Source organism: Engystomops pustulosus, chromosome 3 (assembly GCF_040894005.1).
Source record: "Engystomops pustulosus chromosome 3, aEngPut4.maternal, whole genome shotgun sequence".
Classification (NCBI taxonomy): domain Eukaryota; kingdom Metazoa; phylum Chordata; class Amphibia; order Anura; family Leptodactylidae; genus Engystomops; species Engystomops pustulosus.
The window spans coordinates 216,192,101-216,214,882 of NC_092413.1; the positions used below are offsets into that span (position 1 = coordinate 216,192,101).

The 22,782-nt window shown below is 43.6% G+C and overlaps 1 protein-coding gene across 1 annotated transcript in view; it reads right to left on the minus strand.

Annotated features, from left to right (window-relative positions):
* The window catches only part of GATA4 (GATA binding protein 4), an 80,977-nt gene extending 58,405 nt beyond the window's left edge, over positions 1-22,572 (minus strand). Inside the window, exon 1 of the mRNA XM_072143810.1 lies at positions 22,477-22,572. The gene's annotated coding sequence lies outside the window, so the exon portion shown is untranslated. The remainder of the gene's footprint in view (positions 1-22,476) is intronic.
* Between the last annotated feature and the right edge of the window lie 210 nt (positions 22,573-22,782).

The window sequence follows — 22,782 nt, forward strand, 5'->3', positions numbered from 1 at the left end:
AGTCCCTGCAGTTACATCACAATGATAGTTTTTGTGCAGAGATGAAGCCCTGAACGTTCTGCACATTTTCTCAGTCTCTTTTCATTATTGCTCACAAATAAGATCTAACAATTGCGCCAAATTTGGCGCTAATTTAGGCGCAAATGAATTGGACATGAGACAATTCCAAAGTGCATTTACTAAGGCAGAACCAGATCCATCATAGATCAGGAGCCAAAAAGAAGAGCAAACCAGGCGCAAAAACAGGCGAACCTGAGACCCCCTATGATTAATGTCCCCCTTAGATTCAAATGATAATAACGATAATAATAATAAAATATATTGATAATAATATATAACAAAAAAAAAATAAATAGTAAAACCATAATACAAATAGAAAAAACACAAATCATATTTTAAAATCGTGATGCGATAACTTTACCGGAAAAATATTTTCTCTGAAAATATTTTCATGGAAATCATTTCATAGTTTCATAGTTTATACGGTTGAAAAAAGACACTTGTCCATCAAGTTCAACCAAGGAAGGGAAGGGATTGGATGAGGAAGGGATTTAGGGGAAACAATTCTATATAACAGAACCATCAATGTTATTTAGGTGTAAAAAGGCATCTAGACCCTTCTTGAAGCTCTCTGCTGTCCCTGCTGTGACCAGCGCCTGAGGAAGGCTATTCCACAGATTGACCGTTCTCATAGTAAAGAAGCTCTGTTGCCTCCGGTGATTAAACCTTGGTTTCTCCAAATGGAGACAGTGCCCTGTCTCCTGTCTTTAATTTTGACTTGAAGTAATTTTCATGCAATAATTGCAAGTAGAACTACGATAATCTAATACTGATACAAATAAATGTAATCTTATGACTTCCATTACTACTGATTAGAGATGAGCGAGTATACTGCTCGGTCTAGTATTAGCATACTCGGACCGGCTCGTTGCTCGGACGAGTATCTCGCCGGCTCGAGATCGAGCATTAAATTAATAAAAGACAGTGAAGAACAGTGTTTACAGTGCAGAAGAACACATTACAGATGTTTTACTTGTAAGAACACAATGAAATAACACTATTCTTCACATTGCAGGTGTTCCCGTGTGTCTTCCGCTAGGTTCGGAGATGTTCGGAACATCTGGAATGTGAAGAATATTGTTCTTTCAATGTGTTCTGCACTTCAATGTTAATGTTCCTGTGTTCACTGTTTTTATTCTATTCTTCACATTCCAGCTGTTCGTGCACATCTCCTAACTTAGCGGGAGAAACGCGCGAACACCTGCAAAGTGAAGAATAGTGTTATTTCAATGTGTTCTTACAAGGTAAACATCTGCAATGTGTTATTCTTCACTAGTCTTTTAATGTTTTCTTTCAGTGAAAAAATGCTCGAGTCTCCCATTGACTTTAATGGGGCTCGTTATTCGAGACGAGCACTCGAGCATCGGGAAAAGTTTGTATCGAATAATGAGTACCCGAGCATTTTAGTGCTCGCTCATCTCTACTACTGACTGATACATAACTATATACTCTGTGACATTATCTGGAGATATTATTTGATTAATAATAATAATAATTTTTAATTATATAGCACGATCATTTTTATGTTGGCACGGCTGTGACAGGTATTTAACCGGGGATTGTGTCGCACACGATCGGATTGTGGCGCGGCTGAAATCGGCAGAAATCGGAGGAGGCCGTCAGATGATTTGACTGATTCGGACTGAGCGCAGGATTTAACTTTCAAGTTGTGTCTCAATCCAAAGCACTCACATGCACCGGGAAGAAGAAGGTGAGCTCTGGGGACCTGAGCAGGGAAGCGACACATGTAGGATATCAGGCGCATGATCTTAGTGAATCGCGGCACAGCGCATTATACACGGACAATGCACTTTTTTGTATACTCCTCCGGACTGGGAAGTAAATAAGCCCCAATGTTTTCTATGGGTGTTTCATGCCGTCTTATTTTTTTCATTGATCCGTTTTCCATGGAAAAAATGTAAAAAAAATTTTTTTTTTTGTTCACTGATGCGGATCACAGAAGGCAATAGAAGTGTATCTGTGCACAAAAAAAACTGATGACAAACAAAAATGTTATGCTTCCAAAGCAATGTTAAACCTTCAGGTTTTTTTTTTTTGCGGACTGGGGGATACAAAACGGAAGCAAAACAGAGACAGATGTGCAACAGAAGTTCAGCACCAACACCAATGTGAATCTACCCTAACACTATTACACATTTAGGGCTATTTCACATTGGCCTTAGTGCTTAACTTCTGTTGCGCACCAGTTGTGTTTTGTCTTGGTTGTGTCTCCGTTTTTCGTTTTTGTCTGTGTCTGCAAAAAGAACCCCTGAAGGTTTAACATTGCTCTGGAAACATCATTTAATGGTGAGATGAGGAAACGTTACAGTTTATAAACTATGCTAAAGTCTCTGTATCCCTGGTACAACCTGCTGATGTCTCTCTGTGACTCTTCCAGTCTCTGTATCTCTGGTACAACCTGCCTATGTCTCTCTGTGACTCTTCCAGTCTCTGTATCTCTGGCACAACCTGCTGATGTCTCTCTGTGACTCTTCCAGTCTCTGTATCTCTGGTACAACCTGCTGATGTCTCTCTGTGACTCTTCCAGTCTCTGTATCTCTGGTACAACCTGCTGATGTCTCTCTGACTCTTCCAGTCTCTGTATCTCTGGTACAACCTGCTGATGTCTCTCTGTGACTCTTCCAGTCTCTGTATCTCTGGTACAACCTGCTGATGTCTCTCTGTGACTCTTCCAGTCTCTGTATCTCTGGTACAACCTGCTGATGTCTCTCTGTGATTCTTCCAGTCTCTGTATCTCTGGTACAACCTGCTGATGTCTCTCTGTGACTCTTCCAGTCTCTGTATCTCTGGTACAACCTGCTGATGTCTCTCTGTGACTCTTCCAGTCTCTGTATCTCTGGTACAACCTGCTGATGTCTCTCTGTGACTCTTCCAGTCTCTGTATCTCTGGTACAACCTGCTGATGTCTCTCTGTGACTCTTCCAGTCTCTGTATCTCTGGTACAACCTGCTGATGTCTCTCTGTGATTCTTCCAGTCTCTGTATCTCTGGTACAACCTGCTGATGTCTCTGTGACTCTTCCAGTCTCTGTATCTCTGGTACAACCTGCTGATGTCTCTGTGACTCTTCCAGTCTCTGTATCTCTGGTACAACCTGCTGATGTCTCTGTGACTCTTCCAGTCTCTGTATCTCTGGTATAACCTGCTGATGTCTCTCTGTGACTCTTCCAGTCTCTGTATCTCCGGTACAACCTGCTGATGTGTCTCTATGATTCTTCCAGTCTCTGTATCTCTGGTATAACCTGCTGATGTCTCTGTGACTCTTCCAGTCTCTGTATCTCTGGTACAACCTGCTGATGTCTCTCTGACTCTTCCAGTCTCTGTATCTCTGGTACAACCTGTTGATGTCTCTCTGTGACTCTTCCAGTCTCTGTATCTCTGGTACAACCTGCTGATGTCTCTCTGTGACTCTTCCAGTCTCTGTGTCTCTGGTACAACCTGCTGATGTCTCTCTGTGACTCTTCCAGTCTCTGTATCTCTGGTACAACCTGCTGATGTCTCTCTGTGACTCTTCCAGTCTCTCTGTATCTCTGGTACAACCTGCTGATGTCTCTCTGTGACTCTTCCAGTCTCTGTATCTCTGGTACAACCTGCTGATGTCTCTCTGTGACTCTTCCAGTCTCTGTATCTCTGGTACAACCTGCTGATGTCTCTCTGTGACTCTTCCAGTCTCTATATCTCTGGTACAACCTACTGATGTCTCTCTGTGACTCTTCCAGTCTCTGTATCTCTGGTACAACCTGCTGATGTCTCTCTGTGACTCCTCCAGTCTCTGTATCTCTGGTACAACCTGCTGATGTCTCTCTGTGACTCTTCCAGTCTCTGTATCTCTGGTACAACCTGCTGATGTCTCTCTGTGACTCTTCCAGTCTCTATATCTCTGGTACAACCTGCTGATGTCTCTCTGTGACTCTTCCAGTCTCTGTATCTCTGGTACAACCTGCTGATGTCTCTCTGTGACTCTTCCAGTCTCTGTATCTCTGGTACAACCTGCTGATGTCTCTCTGTGACTCTTCCAGTCTCTGTATCCCTGGTACAACCTGCTGATGTCTCTCTGTGACTCTTCCAGTCTCTGTATCTCTGGTACAACCTGCTGATGTCTCTCTGTGACTCTTCCAGTCTCTGTATATCTGGTACAACCTGCTGATGTCTCTATGTGACTCTTCCAGTCTCTGTATCTCTGGTACAACCTGCTGATGTCTCTCTGTGACTCTTCCAGTCTCTGTATCTCTGGTACAACCTGCTGATGTCTCTATGTGACTCTTCCAGTCTCTGTATCTCTGGTACAACCTGCTGATGTCTCTCTGTGACTCTTCCAGTCTCTCTGTATCTCTGGTACAACCTGCTGATGTCTCTCTGTGACTCTTCCAGTCTCTGTATCCCTGGTACCACCTGCTGATGTCTCTCTGTGACTCTTCCAGTCTCTGTATCTCTGGTACAACCTGCTGATGTCTCTGTGACTCTTCCAGTCTCTGTATCTCTGGTACAACCTGCTGATGTCTCTCTGACTCTTCCAGTCTCTGTATCTCTGGTACAACCTGCTGATGTCTCTCTGTGACTCTACCAGTCTCTGTATCTCTGGTACAACCTGCTGATGTCTCTCTGTGACTCTTCCAGTCTCTGTATCTCTGGTGCAACCTGCTGATGTCTCTCTGTGACTCTTCCAGTCTCTGTATCTTTGGTACAACCAGCTGATGTCTCTCTGTGACTCTTCCAGTCTCTGTATCTCTGGTACAACATGCTGATGTCTCTGTGACTCTTCCAGTCTCTGTATCTCTGGTATAACCTGCTGATGTCTCTCTGTGACTCTTCCAGTCTCTGTATCTCCGGTACAACCTGCTGATGTGTCTCTATGATTCTTCCAGTCTCTGTATCTCTGGTATAACCTGCTGATGTCTCTGTGACTCTTCCAGTCTCTGTATCTCTGGTACAACCTGCTGATGTCTCTCTGACTCTTCCAGTCTCTGTATCTCTGGTACAACCTGTTGATGTCTCTCTGTGACTCTTCCAGTCTCTGTATCTCTGGTACAACCTGCTGATGTCTCTCTGTGACTCTTCCAGTCTCTGTGTCTCTGGTACAACCTGCTGATGTCTCTCTGTGACTCTTCCAGTCTCTGTATCTCTGGTACAACCTGCTGATGTCTCTCTGTGACTCTTCCAGTCTCTCTGTATCTCTGGTACAACCTGCTGATGTCTCTCTGTGACTCTTCCAGTCTCTGTATCTCTGGTACAACCTGCTGATGTCTCTCTGTGACTCTTCCAGTCTCTGTATCTCTGGTACAACCTGCTGATGTCTCTCTGTGACTCTTCCAGTCTCTATATCTCTGGTACAACCTACTGATGTCTCTCTGTGACTCTTCCAGTCTCTGTATCTCTGGTACAACCTGCTGATGTCTCTCTGTGACTCCTCCAGTCTCTGTATCTCTGGTACAACCTGCTGATGTCTCTCTGTGACTCTTCCAGTCTCTGTATCTCTGGTACAACCTGCTGATGTCTCTCTGTGACTCTTCCAGTCTCTATATCTCTGGTACAACCTGCTGATGTCTCTCTGTGACTCTTCCAGTCTCTGTATCTCTGGTACAACCTGCTGATGTCTCTCTGTGACTCTTCCAGTCTCTGTATCTCTGGTACAACCTGCTGATGTCTCTCTGTGACTCTTCCAGTCTCTGTATCCCTGGTACAACCTGCTGATGTCTCTCTGTGACTCTTCCAGTCTCTGTATCTCTGGTACAACCTGCTGATGTCTCTCTGTGACTCTTCCAGTCTCTGTATATCTGGTACAACCTGCTGATGTCTCTATGTGACTCTTCCAGTCTCTGTATCTCTGGTACAACCTGCTGATGTCTCTCTGTGACTCTTCCAGTCTCTGTATCTCTGGTACAACCTGCTGATGTCTCTATGTGACTCTTCCAGTCTCTGTATCTCTGGTACAACCTGCTGATGTCTCTCTGTGACTCTTCCAGTCTCTCTGTATCTCTGGTACAACCTGCTGATGTCTCTCTGTGACTCTTCCAGTCTCTGTATCTCTGGTACAACCTGCTGATGTCTCTCTGTGACTCTTCCAGTCTCTGTATCCCTGGTACCACCTGCTGATGTCTCTCTGTGACTCTTCCAGTCTCTGTATCTCTGGTACAACCTGCTGATGTCTCTGTGACTCTTCCAGTCTCTGTATCTCTGGTACAACCTGCTGATGTCTCTCTGACTCTTCCAGTCTCTGTATCTCTGGTACAACCTGCTGATGTCTCTCTGTGACTCTACCAGTCTCTGTATCTCTGGTACAACCTGCTGATGTCTCTCTGTGACTCTTCCAGTCTCTGTATCTCTGGTGCAACCTGCTGATGTCTCTCTGTGACTCTTCCAGTCTCTGTATCTTTGGTACAACCAGCTGATGTCTCTCTGTGACTCTTCCAGTCTCTGTATCTCTGGTACAACATGCTGATGTCTCTGTGACTCTTCCAGTCTCTGTATCTCTGGTACAGCCTGCTGATGTCTCTCTGTGACTCTTCCAGTCTCTCTGTATCTCTGGTACAACCTGCTGATGTCTCTCTGTGACTCTTCCAGTCTCTGTATCTCTGGTACAACCTGCTGATGTCTCTCTGTTACTCTTCCAGTCTCTCTGTATCTCTGGTACAACCTACTGATGTCTGTCTGTGACTGATAGTACTAGATACCGCTGATCAATTGTTAGGAGTCACCTTGGTCCCAAAATGTCAAGATGTGAACAGCATGATGAGGAGGACTGTCTAAATACCATTTGTAATTCAATATTGAAATTTATCAGGCGATCTTTGTTAGAGAACAGCAAGTTCTGCAAAAAGTAATGAAACATTGAACAGCTGGACATGTACATTCAAGATCCTATTAAGTTCACCTGTAAAGGTTACATGGCATTTTAGGTTCTTCCTAAAATTTCATCCACTCGTTAAATATCCCTAACTTTTCGTGAGAAGTGTAAAATGATGGTTCCTCTACATCCTATGGAGAAAACCTCTGTATTACCAAATGCTTGTGTTGTATCTCTGGCTGAGACGTGTAGTTCTCCTGGGCTCCAGAGCTGCAGTGCGTTACAGTGTGTCATGAGTCAGCTCTGGACACGCAGGTGCCTGCTGGAAGTGCTGGGTGACTTGTAGGCGTTTCCCAGTAATTAAATCCTCGTTAGTCTGTTTCTTTTCATCAGGGTGACAGGTTGGGGCTGAATATCCCGGCCTCAGACTGACGCCTGGAGGTTTACAGTTCCTGATAATCAGATCCTCCGCCTGCCAAACCTCCATCCAGCAGCAGAGACGGGGCCCATCCATATATACAGGACATATACATTATATATAGGTGTACAAGATCCTAACATATATACAGGACATATACATTATATATAGATGTACAAGATCCTAACATATATACAGGACATATACATTATATATAGATGTACATAACCCATCCATATATACAGGACACATACATTATATATAGATGTACATAACCCATCCATATACAGGACATATACATTATATATAGATGTACATAACCCATCCATATATACAGGACACATACATTATATATAGATGTACATAACCCATCCATATATACAGGACATATACATTATATATAGATGTACATAACCCATCCATATATACAGGACACATACATTATATATAGATGTACATAACCCATCCATATACAGGACATATACATTATATATAGATGTACATAACCCATCCATATATACAGGACACATACATTATATATAGATGTACATAACCCATCCATATATACAGGACATATACATTATATATAGATGTACAAGATCCTAACATATATACAGGACATATACATTATATATAGATGTACATAACCCATCCATATATACAGGACACATACATTATATATAGATGTACATAACCCATCCATATATACAGGACATATACATTATATATAGATGTACATAACCCTCCCCTATATACAGGACATATACATTATGTATAGATGTACAAGATCCTTCCCTATATACAGGATACATACATTATATATAGATGTACAAGATCCTTCCCTATATACAGGACATATACATTATATATAGATGTACAAGACCCTAACATATATACAGGACATATACATTATATATAGATGTACAAGACCCTTCCCTATATACAGGACATATACATTATATATAGATGTACAAGACCCTTCCCTATATACAGGATACATACATTATATATAGATGTACAAGATCCTTCCCTATATACAGGACATATACATTATATATAGATGTACAAGACCCTAACATATATACAGGACATATACATTATATATAGATGTACAAGACCCTAACATATATACAGGACATAGACAGTATATATAGATGTACAAGATCCTAACATATATACAGGACATATACAGTATATATAGATGTACAAGATCCTTCCCTATATACAGGACATATACATTATATATAGATGTACAAGACCCTAACATATATACAGGACATAGACAGTATATATAGATGTACAAGACCCTTCCCTATATACAGGACATATACATTATATATAGATGTACAAGACCCTTCCCTATAAACAGGACATATACATTATATATAGATGTACAAGATCCTTCCCTATATACAGGACATATACAGTATATATAGATGTACAAGATCCTAACATATATACAGGACATATACAGTATATATAGATGTACAAGACCCTCCCCTATATACAGGACATATACATTATATATAGATGTACAAGATCCTTCCCTATATACAGGACATATACAGTATATATAGATGTACAAGATCCTAACATATATACAGGACATATACAGTATATATAGATGTTCAAGACCCTTTCCTATATACAGGACATATACAGTATATATAGATGTACAAGACCCTCCCATATATATAGGACATATACATTATATATATGTGTACAAGACCCTCCCCTTTATACTGGACATATACATTATATATAGATGTACAAGACCCTTCTGTATATACAGGACACATACAGTATATATAGATGTAAAAGACCTATGTACATTATATGTACATTATATAGTACATATATACAGGACATATCTGTTATATAAATGTACATTACATATACAGTGTATATATATGTATAGGGTCCTTCCATATATACACAGGACATATACAATATGTAGAGGTACAGGCTCCTTCCATATATACACAGGACATGGTATATAAAGCTGTACAGCAGGGGTGCAAGTCCTTATTTAACCCATAGTACACAATTCAGTTTTAAGGATCCGCACGACCACCACTAAAAAAGCACCAACTACCACAGTACAGCACAAAACACCATCACAGAACAGTAAAGCACTAAATATCCCCCCAGAAATACCAAAAAAAGTACTATATATATATATATAGACATCAGCAAACAATCAATAATACAGACCCCAGACACAACAATGAATAATACAGAACCAGTGAACAATAATACACAACAATGAATAGTAATACAGACCCCAGGCCAGACGCTAAAAATGCAGACCTCAGTCAAAACAAACCACAATGATATAGACCTCAGACCATACATTAATTATGTTAATACAGATTTAAGACCAATTAATAGCACAGACCCCAGCCCAAACAATTAGACGGGTAGTCTCACTTGCGCAAATTAGTGTTATTGTTTGTATGATGAAACATTATACAATATTCCAATATACATTGGAATCAATTCCTTACGGTTTTCTAGATCTCTGCTTGCTGATATTTACTTCCAGTGGATATGGTCCATGGTCACACAGGTGCACGACTCGTTAGTATCACACAGGTGCACGGCTCATTAGTATCAGAGAGGAATCAGCGCCGTGTGATATAAGGAGCCGCGCACCTGTGTGACCATGGTTAGATTTCTGTCCACTGGAAATAAACAATGTAGCTTTCTATAGAAAGACAGCAAGCAGAGATCCGGACAACCTTAGAGAATTGATACAGAAAGTATATAGGAAATTTGTATCACTTTTCATTATTCGAACAATATCAATTAACAGTAATGAAGACTCCTATGTGCAGTATATATGGATGTACACGCAGGACAGCTGAGGACATCTCATGTCCATGTTGATTTCTTTTCCAGAGATAAGTCAGTGGCAGCTTCTCTCCTTCCGCCCGGCACATGCAGATACTTTCCTTCACCTGGCACACGCTGCTTCTCTCCTTCCCCCGGCACACGCAGCTTCTCTCCTCACCCCAGCACATGCAGCTTTTCTCCTTCCCCCTGCACATGCAGATAATCTCCTTCCCCCGGCACATGCAGCTTCTCCCCTTCCCCGGCACATGAAGCTTCTATCCTTCCCCTCGGCACATGCAGCTACTCTCCTTCCCCCCGGCACATGCAGCTTCTCTCCTTCCGCCCGGCACATGCAGCTTCTCTCTTTCGCCCGCCATATGCATCTACTCTTCTTCCCTCAGCACACTCAGCTTCTCATCTTCTCCTCGGCACATGCAGATTCTTTCCTCCCCCGGGAAAATGCTACTCCTTCCCCTGGCACATGCAGCTACTCTCCTTCCCCTGGCACATGCAGCTTCTCTCCTCCCCCCAACACATGCAGATTCTCTCCTTCCCGGCACATGCAGCTTCTCTCCTTCCTCTGGCTCATGCAGCTTCTCTCCTTCCCCTGGCACATGCAGATACTCTCCTTCCCCTGGCACTTGCAGCTTCTCTCCTTCCCTCGGCACATGCAGCTTCTCTCCTGCCCCCAGCACATGCAGATTCTCTCCTTCCCGGCACATGCAGCTTCTCTCCTTCCTTTGGCTCATGCAGCTTCTCTCCTTCCCCCGGCACATGCAGCTACTCTCCTTCCCCTGGCACAGGCAGCTATTCTCCTCCCCCCAGCACATGCAGCTTCTCTCCTTCCTGGCACATGCAGCTTCTCTCCTTCCTCTGGCACATGCAGCTATTCTCCTGCCCCCAGCACATGCAGATACTCTCCTTCCCCTGGCACTTGCAGCTTCTCTCCTTCCCTCGGCACATGCAGCTTCTCTCCTCCTCCCAGCACATGCAGATTCTCTCTTTCCCGGCACATGCAGCTTCTCTCCTTCCTCTGGCACATGCAGCTATTCTCCTCCCCCCAGCATATGCAGCTACTTTCCTTCCCCCATCATATGCAGCTACTCTCCTTCCCCCGGCACATGCAGCTACTCTCCTTCCCCTGGGACATGCAGCTTCTCTCGTTCCCCTAGCACATGCAGCTTCTCTCCTCCCCCCAGCACATGCAGATTCTCTCCTTCCCAGCACATGCAGCTTCTCTCTTCCCTCTGGCTCATGCAGCTTCTCTCCTTCCCCTGGCACATGCAGCTACTCTCCTTCCCCTGGCACATGCAGCTTCTCTCCTCCCCCCAGCACATGCAGATTCTCTCCTTCCCGGCACATGCAGCTTCTCTCCTTCCTCTGGCTCATGCAACTTCTCTCCTTCCCCCGCAACATGCAGCTACTCTCCTTCCCCTGGCACATGCAGCTATTCTCCTCCTCCCAGCACATGCAGCTTCTCTCTTTCCTGGCACATGCAGCTTCTCTCCTTCCTCTGGCACATGCAGCTAATTTCCTGCCCCCAGCACATGCAGATACTCTCCTTCCCCTGGCACTTGCAGCTTCTCTCCTTCCCTCGGCACATGCAGCTACTCTCCTTCCCCCGGGACATGCAGCTTCTCTCCTTCCCCTGGCACAAGCAGCTTCTCTCCTCCCCCCAGCACATGCAGATTCTCTCTTTCCCGGCACATGCAGCTTCTCTCCTTCCTCTGGCTTATGCATCTTCTCTCCTTCCCCTGGCACATGCAGCTACTCTCCTTCCCCTGGCACATGCAGCTTCTCTCCTCCCCCCAGCACATGCAGATTCTCTCCTTCCCGGCACATGCAGCTTCTCTCCTTCCTCTGGCTCATGTAGCTTCTCTTATTCCCCCGGCACATGCAGCTACTCTCCTTCCCCTGGCACATGCAGCTATTCTCCTCCTCCCAGCACATGCAGCTTCTCTCCTTCCTGGCACATGCAGCTTCTCTCCTTCCTCTGGCACATGCAGCTATTCTCCTGCCCCCAGCACATGCAGATACTCTCCTTCTCCTGGCACTTGCAGCTTCTCTCCTTCCCTCGGCACATGCAGCTACTCTCCTTCCCCTGGCACATGCAGCTTCTCTCCTCCCCCCAGCACATGCAGATTCTCTCTTTCCCGGCACATGCAGCTTCTTTCCTTCCTCTGGCTCATGCAGCTTCTCTTCTTCCCCCGGCACATGCAGCTACTCTCCTTCCCCTGGCACATGCAGCTATTCTCCTCCCCCCAGCACATGCAGCTTCTCTCCTTCCTGGCACTTGCAGCTTCTCTCCTTCCCCCGGCACATGCAGCTTCTCCCCCCCCTCGGCACATGCAGCTTCTTTCCTTCCCCTGGCACATGCAGCTTCACCCCCCCGGCACATGCAGACTCTTTCCTTCCCCTGGCACATGCAGCTTCTCCCCTTCCCCGGCACATGCAGCTTCTATCCTTCCCCTCGGCACATGCAGCTACTCTCCTTCCCCCCGGCACATGCAGCTTCTCTCCTTCCTCCCGGCACATGCAGCTTCTCTCCTTCCCCCGACACATGCAACTTCTCTCTTTCGCCCGCCATATGCATCTACTCTTCTTCCCTCAGCACACTCAGCTTCTCTCCTTCCCCTCGGCACATGCAGATTCTCTCCTCCCCCCGGGAAATGCTGCTTCTCTCCTTCCCCTGGCACATGCTGCTTCTCTCTTTCCCCTGGCACATGCATATTCTCTCCTTCCCAGCACATGCAGCTTTTCTCCTTCCTCTGGCTCATGCAGCTTTTCTCCATCCCCTGGCACATGCAGCTACTTTCCTTCCTCCATCACATGCAGCATCTCTCCTTCCCCTTGCACATGCAGATACTCTCCTTCCCCTGGCACTTGCAGCTTCTCTCCTTCCCTCGGCACATGCAGCTACTCTTCTTCCCATGGCACATGCAGCTACTCTCCTTCCCCCGGGACATGCAGCTTCTCTACTTCCCCTGGCACATGCAGCTTCTCTCCTTCCCCCGGCACATGCAGCTACTCTCCTTCCCCCGGCACATGCAGCTCCTTTCCTTCCCCCATCACATGCAGCATCTCTCCTTCCCCTGGCACATGCAGATACTCTCCTTCCCCTGGCACTTGCAGCTTCTCTCCTTCCCTCGGCACATGCAGCTACTCTCCTTCCCATGGCACATGCAGCTACTCTCCTTCCCCCGGGACATGCAGCTTCTCTACTTCCACTGACACATGCAGCTTCTCTCCTCCCCCCAGCACATGCAGATTCTCTCCTTCCCGGCACATGCAGCTTTTCTCCTTCCTCTGGCACATGCAGCTATTCTCCTGCCCCCAGCACATGCAGATACTCTCCTTCTCCCGTGACATGCAGCTTCTCTCCTTCCCCTGGCACATGCAGATACTCTCCTTCCCCTGGCACTTGCTGCTTCTCTCCTTCCCTCAGCACATGCAGCTACTCTCCTTCCCATGGCACATTCAGCTACTCTCCTTCCCCCGGCACATGCAGCTTCTCTCCTCCCCCAGCACATGCCGATTCTCTCCTTCCTCTGGCTCATGCAGCTTCTCTCCTTCCTCTGGCTCATGCAGCTATTCTCCTGCCCCCAGCACATGCAGATACTCTCCTTCTCCCGTGACATGCAGCATCTCTCCTTCCCCTGGCACATGCAGATACTCTCCTTCCCCTGGCACTTGCAGCTTCTCTCCTTCCCTCGGCACATGCAGCTACTCTCCTTCCCATGGCACATGCAGCTACTCTCCTTCCCCCGGGACATGCAGCTTCTCTACTTCCACTGACACATGCAGCTTCTCTCCTCCCCCCAGCACATGCAGATTCTCTCCTTCCCGGCACATGCAGCTTTTCTCCTTCCTCTGGCACATGCAGCTATTCTCCTGCCCCCAGCACATGCAGATACTCTCCTTCTCCCGTGACATGCAGCTTCTCTCCTTCCCCTGGCACATGCAGATACTCTCCTTCCCCTGGCACTTGCTGCTTCTCTCCTTCCCTCAGCACATGCAGCTACTCTCCTTCCCATGGCACATGCAGCTACTCTCCTTCCCCCGGCACATGCAGCTTCTCTCCTCCCCCAGCACATGCCGATTCTCTCCTTCCTCTGGCTCATGCAGCTTCTCTCCTTCCTCTGGCTCATGCAGCTTCTCTCCTTCCCCTGGCACATGCAGCTATTCTCCTGCCCCCAGCACATGCAGCTACTCTCCTTCTCCCGGGACATGCAGCTTCTCTCCTTCTCCCGGCACATGCAGCTTCTCTCCTTCCGCCCGGCACATGCAGCTACTCTCCTTCCCCCGGCACATGCAGCTTCTCTCCTTCCGCCCGGCACATGCAGCTTCTCTACTTCCGCCCGGCACATGCAGCTACTCTCCTTCCCCCGGCACATGCAGCTTCTCTCCTTCCGCCCGGCACATGCAGCTACTCTCCTTCCCCCGGCACATGTATGCTCGGCTGAGCTGTGATTGACACTCGGCTGAGCTCCTGTCTATTACCCTGACTTGATGCTTTGCTGGTAGATGCAAGTCACTGCTTGTATACTTTAGACATCTTTTGGTTGATGCTTGATCGGCCGACAGCTATTACTCCCAAATATTTTACTTCCAAAATATCTGGAAAACCCCTTTAAATAGGCTTTACCTATTCAACAGACTTTAGATAAATCAATAGTACAAGTGGCTAGAAGAATCTTTGCAGTATATCTAATCAGAGCAAAGTGCTTCCTACTTGGCTCCACTCCTTCCCCTACTTCCTGATAAAATGAGGTTCACTCTGAGCTTCATCTCTCCTAAATATCTGAAAGCAAGTTCACTAAGCTGCCAGATGGGGACAGGAATGAGTAGACGCGGAGTCACAGCAGCTAGGTCTCTGACCACCGGCTCTGAGACAACGGAGGACTAGAGAAGGAGCCTGCAGAGGGGGAAACTGCTAGAAAATGCACAAAAATAGTGTTATACCTCATGTATATGTCTGTTGATGGTTAAATATTGATAGAATTGGGTAAAATTGGGTTGAAATCCAATTTTTAAGTCCATCCCCCAAGGCTGTTGTAGACCCTACGTAATCCACGTATGGGGGAGGTGTCACTAATAGTCTTTCATATACAGAGGATATATTTCTTTATAGTTCTGTATGTGATACTAAAGTCTGAATCTCCGGCACCTAGAATTTAGTATTAGTACGTCACATGTCGGGATCAGGTGAATGGAGAGGACTCATAGGCTGAGCCCTCTCCATACAAGGTGGGTGTTTGCTGCATTTTGGAGCAAACATCCACTGATCGCTGGTGTTAACCCTTCAATCGCCACCACCGTGTAGGTACCTTCATGTTGGCTTAGATCGTTGCTCCCTGTGACGTCATTGGGGAGCTACTATCTGTCTCCGGGACAGCCTCGGGTCTTTGTAAAACCCAAGGCCATATGTTGGCTAGCCATTTGTTACTATGTGCCAGTGGCACATTGTAATAGATGATGTGTAAATTCCACATATACTGTCATACTGTAGTATGGCAGTATATGGTGTAATCAATCAGACAACCCAGGGTTAAAGTACCCTAGGGAGTCTGAAAAATAATAAAGAAAATATTTTTAAAAAAGTTTAAAAATTAATAAAATTTAAAATAAATTCAAATCAAAAGGCTGTACAGTCCTCAGAATACTAGCACTGAAAAGGTAATCTCATCTCGCAAAAAAAATGACACCACATACAGCTACATACACTAAAGTATGAAAAAGAGAAGAATCTCCTCTTTCATATGAATCTAAAAGTGTGTTTCTAGGTGCCAGTGATCCAGAGATATTTTTATGTAAAAGTGTATGTTTTCATACAATTTTTTTTTTCAATAATTAGTGTTTGTCACAAAGTTGCCTGAGGGTGGTACGGGCTGTTACCTGTTAAACAAGACGAATTAAATCGCCATGTTTGCTGTTTTTAAATATGTAAAGGTTTTAGGGGTGCTTAATCGCTTTTTAATGTGCTTAAACGCTGTATTTTTCGAGTTCAGACTTCCTTAAAATTTCTAGTTGTGAACCAGATTTTTGATTGTGTCATGATTTATTCATGTGGACATAGGAATGTGAGGTATCTATGAACTCTGTACATGTTCATTTGTTACATTTAGGTGATGGGAAGCAAAGTACAATTTTATACATTCTTTATAAAGTTTCATACTTTGAATCAAAATTGCATGAAGGTGCCTATGTCTATAAACTCCTTAATGCAATATTTTTATAATGGGGTGTTTGCTTTCAGAAAATATATAGGGTTTGTTGGGGTTTAGTATAATTTTTTAATGCTGTAATTTCAGTTATATTTGTACACGTCAAAATTGTAAAAATTGCTCTGGCCAATGATGCAGCAAAATATCCCAAAATGCCTGGCAGGGAAAGGGTTAACATGCAAATCTAAGCTCATTAAATATTCAAATCTTTTCAATGTCACCATAGCCATGGTTCTAGGTGCTATAAAGCCCAATATATGGGAATCGGATATTTAACTCCTACTTCAATCCTACTTCAGCCTCTAAAAGTGACTCTTTTTTTCCATACCTAGAAGGATGAGTTTTAACATAAAATGGGTGGGGGTGGGGGGTCTAGAATGGAAATTTCATACTGGAATAATGGTTCTTGTATATAATTGACAACAGTATATATATGACTTCTCAATGGATCTCACCCGCCTGCGACTTTGATGAACTCTCTGTTTAGGCGAGTAGAAGGTTAAGGGATTTGCTGCTGTACGTCTTGACTTATTACTTGTTAGCTCTTCCATAAGCTCCTTAAGACACTTTAAGTACAAATAAAACATACTGAGGGTAATTGTACCAAATCCCGGCTGCCCGCGACACTTTTATTTACACATGAAACCATTATGGATGATTCCGGAATTACAGCGGAGTCACTGAGCGTTCAGGGACAGACCAGGAGATCCGACTCTTCTGCTCCGGGGTTTTATGTCTTGCTTCTTCCTCCCTTTCTCTTCTTGACTGTCTTGGTCATAATCTCCGTCTGACAGAGGTTTACAGTGGAATTTGGAGGAAATACGATGTAGGGTTTATGTTAGGTTTTGTTTTATGGCAGAATAAGTGGAAGACCCCAATAGCAAAAATATAGATGGAGTCGACCACAAGAAACCGTCTTGGACCTTCTACATGGACCTTCTTCTTTTTGTAGGACAAAAATTCATATCTCTTCTTTGGGTTGGACTGAGAATAGCCTGGACCTAAACCTATAGGTGGAAATATTGATGTAACGTCCTAAAAGATATTATCTTAATGAGTCTGTAAGGGTCTTGGAGGGCGGAAAGTGTTGGGCTTTGCCTTTCTGAAGGGGTAGACAGGTTTCCCAGCAAAACATCACACTCTGTGACTACACCCCTCCATACATAAGGAGGTACCATGTCATGTGTGTCCTGACACCTTTCTATCATAGCCAGCAGTGGTCAGGGGTCAGCATGGGCGCTCTGACCCCTCTGTGACTACACCCCCCATACACAGCGAGCTGCCATGTCCTGTGTGTCCTGACACCTTTCTATCATAGCCAGCAGTGGTCAGGGGTCAGCATGGGCGCTCTGACCCCTCTGTGACTACACCCCCCATACACAGCGAGCTGCCATGTCCTGTGTGTCCTGACACCTTTCTATCATAGCCAGCAGTGGTCAGGGGTCAGCATGGGCGCTCTGACCCCTCTGTGACTACACCCCACATACACAGCGAGCTGCCATGTCCTGTGTGTCCTGACACCTTTCTATCATAGCCAGCAGTGGTCAGGGGTCAGCATGGGCGCTCTGACCCCTCTGTGACTACACACCCCCATACACAGCGAGCTGCCATGTCATGTGTGTCCTGACACCTTTCTATCATAGCCAGCAGTGGTCAGGGGTCAGCATGGGCGCTCTGACCTTTTTGTGACTACACCCCCCATACACAGCGAGCTGCCATGTCCTCTGTGTCCTGACACCTTTCTATCATAGCCAGCAGTGGTCAGGGGTCAGCATGGGTGCTTTGACCCCTCTGTGACTACACCCCCCATACACAGCGAGCTGCCATGTCCTGTGTGTCCTGACACCTTTCTATCATAGCCAGCAGTGGTCAGGGGTCAGAATGGGTGCTCTGACCCCTCTGTGACTACACCCCCCATACACAGCGAGCTGCCATGTCCTGTGTGTCCTGACACCTTTCTATCATAGCCAGCAGTGGTCAGGGGTCAGCATGGGCGCTCTGACCCCTCTGTGACTACACCCCCCATACACAGTGAGCTGCCATGTCCTGTGTGTCCTGACACCTTTCTATCATAGCCAGCAGTGGTCAGGGGTCAGCATGGGCGCTCTGACCGCTCTGTGACTACACCCCCCATACACATCGAGCTGCCATGTCCTGTGTGTCCTGACACCTTTCTATCATAGCCAGCAGTGGTCAGGGGTCAGCATGGAGGCTCTGACCCCTCTGTGACTACACCCCCCATACACAGCGAACTGCCAGGTCCTATGTGTCCTGACACCTTTCTATCATAGCCAGCAGTGGTCAGGGGTCAGCATGGGCGCTCTGACCTCTCTGTGACTACACCCCCCATACACAGGGAGCTGCCATGTCCTGTGTGTCCTGACACCTTTCTATCATAGCCAGCAGTGGACAGGGGTCAGCATGGGCGCTCTGACCCCTCTGTGACTACACCCCCCATACACAGCGAGCTGCCATGTCCTGTGTATCCTGACACCTTTCTATCATAGCCAGCAGTGGTCAGGGGTCAGCATGGGCGCTCTGACCTCTCTGTGACTACACCCCCCATACACAGGGAGCTGCCATGTCCTGTGTGTCCTGACACCTTTCTATCATAGCCAGCAGTTGACTTTACCAATTATTGGTGATACAAATAATGGCTACTCTTCATTCCTACTAATCATTGAGTCTTGTTCCACAATTAAGAATCACCAGTTACTGGTTGTCCTTCCTTGGATAATCGTTGGTAGATACCAATCGCTACTTACCGGTTACATCCTATATAAAGGACCTGCCCTATGGAGATACTGTGACCCCATCATCTAGACCACACAATGTGGTCCTTGTCCCTCAGATCCTTAAATTCCTCTATATCTTGCTTCCAGCACATCAACCTCCCAAACTGACTGCTCCTTATATTTCCTCCCCCTGATAGGAGCCGTTATCACTAGATAATCATTGTCACATATTTCATGTATCATTGGTCTTAATCTTATGTATTATTGTATATTTCTGCCGTGTCTCCTCGTATTTCGTTGTATTCGTGCGCTGCCCTTAGGAGATCTCAGCGGCCCGGTCATATAATCAGCTCCCTTAGAAATTATAATCCTATCATTCCAGTCATTTAGGTGATTGTATTTTGTCTCCATTTTTTCCTATTTTTCAAAAATGGGCAAAGATCCCCCAAAAAAAACAAAAAACAAAGGGAAGACTGGAATAAGGAAACTCATTCCAAAGTAAAGCTTCTTGTCTTTCTCTGACTCTCAGTCTGTTCTAAGTGGAAAATATATCGGAATTTGAGACTTCAATAAATAATAATCCATCGCATTCGACTGCTTAACAAAAAATCTTCCACTTGAGGAACTTTTTTTTTTTCAATTTTCAAATTCTTTATTGATACACATACAAACAAAACACATACGTACAAAAATGAGAGATCGTCATAAATATGGGCTGAAATACAAAAGGATAACTAGATATTGGGTTAAACATTAGTGATACTTATACAAAGCATCACCTCCAATTATAGCGTGACTTTTGGGTATAAAAATTCCCCAATTGGGGCACATTTATCAAGGCTATTTATCAGTTTTTGGCGCACAATTCTTGAAATAGGGGAAATTCCTGTCATGTATCCAGAAATTAGCCGACGCTAGAAGTGTTCCGCCGGTGGAGAGCGGCACAGTAGCCCGCTGGGATTTATTCGGAGGCCGCACCTTCCTGATAGATTTGGCGCCTGCCTGGGGGCGTAGGGAACATCATTCTTCACCATATATACTCAACGATCATTCGATATCATCCCTTTGTCCCGATCCCCACCTGTATCACTCAAGCTGAGTGTTCTGGTTTCATTGAGGAATACTCAGATGTCTGACAACTGCCGTCCACTCAGAAACAAAAATTCTCAGTTATACCCCGCCTCAAAATACAAAAACTCATCAGTTGACGAGATTTGCTTACAAAATTGCATTGTCAACAAAAATTGTTCTTCTCACATTTTTAAAATTAAGGTTGTAATTTAGATTGTATAAAAATTATAGATTTTATAAGTGAAAAATTTTTTTTTTTTATATATTTCAAAAATGTAGCTCATATGGTGTTATATTGGCACTTGATTGTTTGTAAAATTTTGTATAAAAATTTGAAAAATAGTCCTCTCCACTCTACTCCACTGACAATCCCCTATGGTCGTGTCTGTAATCATATCTCAGCTTTTCTTACGAGGCGGTGTACGGTTTTAAGTGCTAGATAGTTTTTCTAAAAATTTCCAAAAACATTGTGCATTTGGTATTTTACACACATGTAACAAGCTAAATCTAAGAGCTCTTAGGGTCTTATAGTTCATTTTGTGGGATCCCTCAACCACATCAATAAAAACATATAAATTACACACGTCCATTATGATTCACAGAGTATTAAGATTTTCATTGTAAGAATTTTTTTTCTCTTCCAAGGTAAAAAGATGCAATAACTTTAAAGGTTCACTTACTTTTTAACCTCTCCATGTACAAGCCTGGGTGCAGATATATATACAAGTTTGATCAAAACTCAGAACTTCATCTCACGTATACGTCAAAAACCAACCGATTCTGTTCGAGCCAACAAAAAATCCAACAAAAATTCTAAGTGCTGGCAAAAAAAAAAATTCTACTTAAATGCTAAGGAACCACCTCCGTGTAACTTGTCAGTTCACAAATATTGATCCAGAGATAAACGGAGGGGTGAAGGACACCTGAACTTTCCTCAATGGAGACTTGACAGGTCCTGATACCTCCATTATCTCACACCCGAAAATATCATTTATTCTCTCAGGTTTTACAACTCTGAACTAATAAGCGGCAGATCCCAATCCTTAAAAAAACTCTCATTAATTATTTCTGTATATTGTAATACAGCATATTATTACCTTTGAAAAAAATACACATTTTGAAACATTAAAAGGAATATTGGGAATACATTTTAAAAAAATAGAATTCGTTGTTTTATTTTTTTTCTCCCTTGTGCTTAAAGAAATTTAAAAAAAACACAAAAATTGAAATTAAATTGTTTTACTAAATTATTATTTTTCTTGAAATTTGTTTCACATTAACCATTTTAACAACGAGGTATAAAAGTTATTTCATGAAAATCTGAAAGTGAGAAAACAACTTAGCTCATTTCATAAAAATAGTTTTTTTTTTAAATTATTTCACTCTTATTCTCAAGAGCTAAATATTGTTTAAAATCTAAATTTAAATATAAAAATATCTAAATCTAAATTTTAAATATTTAGAATATGTTTAAGAATATTCTGCATATTTAGAATGTTTAGAATATTACTTACAAGTCATAATTGAGGGTTTTCATGCTGAAAACAATATTTTTCTTAAAAGTTTTATTTTATTGAATAAATGTAAAAAATGAATATAAATCACATGATTTCATATGTTTAAATAATATTGCTAAGTTAATTGAATTCTGGCGAATGTCATTTTAACTAATATTAATGTTAATGAATGTTTTAATTAATGTTAAGTGGATTTTTTTTTTTTTTACCTAAATGTTTCAAAATTTTTTTCCACAAATTGCATTTTTCAAATTCATAATAATTTCATTGACAATAATAATTGATATTTTCTTCTTCTTAAGCACCAAGTAATATAAAAGGATCAAATAGTAAAGAACTGTGAAAAACAGTTGTATTTTTATTATTGCAATAGCTTTTTATTTTTTAATTTTTTCAAAAAGCCACTGAATCAAAAAAATAATTTATAGAAAAAATAATATTTTGCATTAGTTGATTAAAAATAGATACACATAGAAAGTTGATTTGAATTTGATGTCGCTATATAAATAAAGATTATTATTATTAAGATTATTTTTTTGTTGTTGAAAATATACTCCCCCCGAATTTATTTAAACCACTGAATGTTTTATGTCTTTACATGTTATGTCTCACAGTTTTACTTATCTTGAGCAACCGATTTTCTTTTGTGTTCTTTTTATCTATTTTTTAAATTTATTTCACATAAATTTAGATGACGCCTTCCTACTAAAAATGGCAGCCTCCCTCCGACCACCGAAGTCATAATAGGAAAAAAACAAGAAAAAAAAATCACTCATTTTGAGTAAGAATAGAAAAGACAAAAGAGCACAATACCTTTGGCTGAAGGGACAAATATTCGGAGGGTGCTGGGGTCTGCTGCTCTTCAGCTGCAACATATGGAGGTTGAGAAAGCAAACTCCCAGCCCGGAGCTCTTTCCTTTGGAATTTGATAACATTAAAATAGATAAGAAAGTGGTTTATTAACCTCCGAGCTTCTAGGGGGTTTCACAAAACTGCATTGTGTTACCGGCCTACAATTCTCTCTCACTTCTAACTCTGTATCAAGATTTAGTTTTCAACTCATTTTTCGAGTCTTCGGCTAAAATGATAGAAAATTACAACCTGCGGCAGATTGTGGGC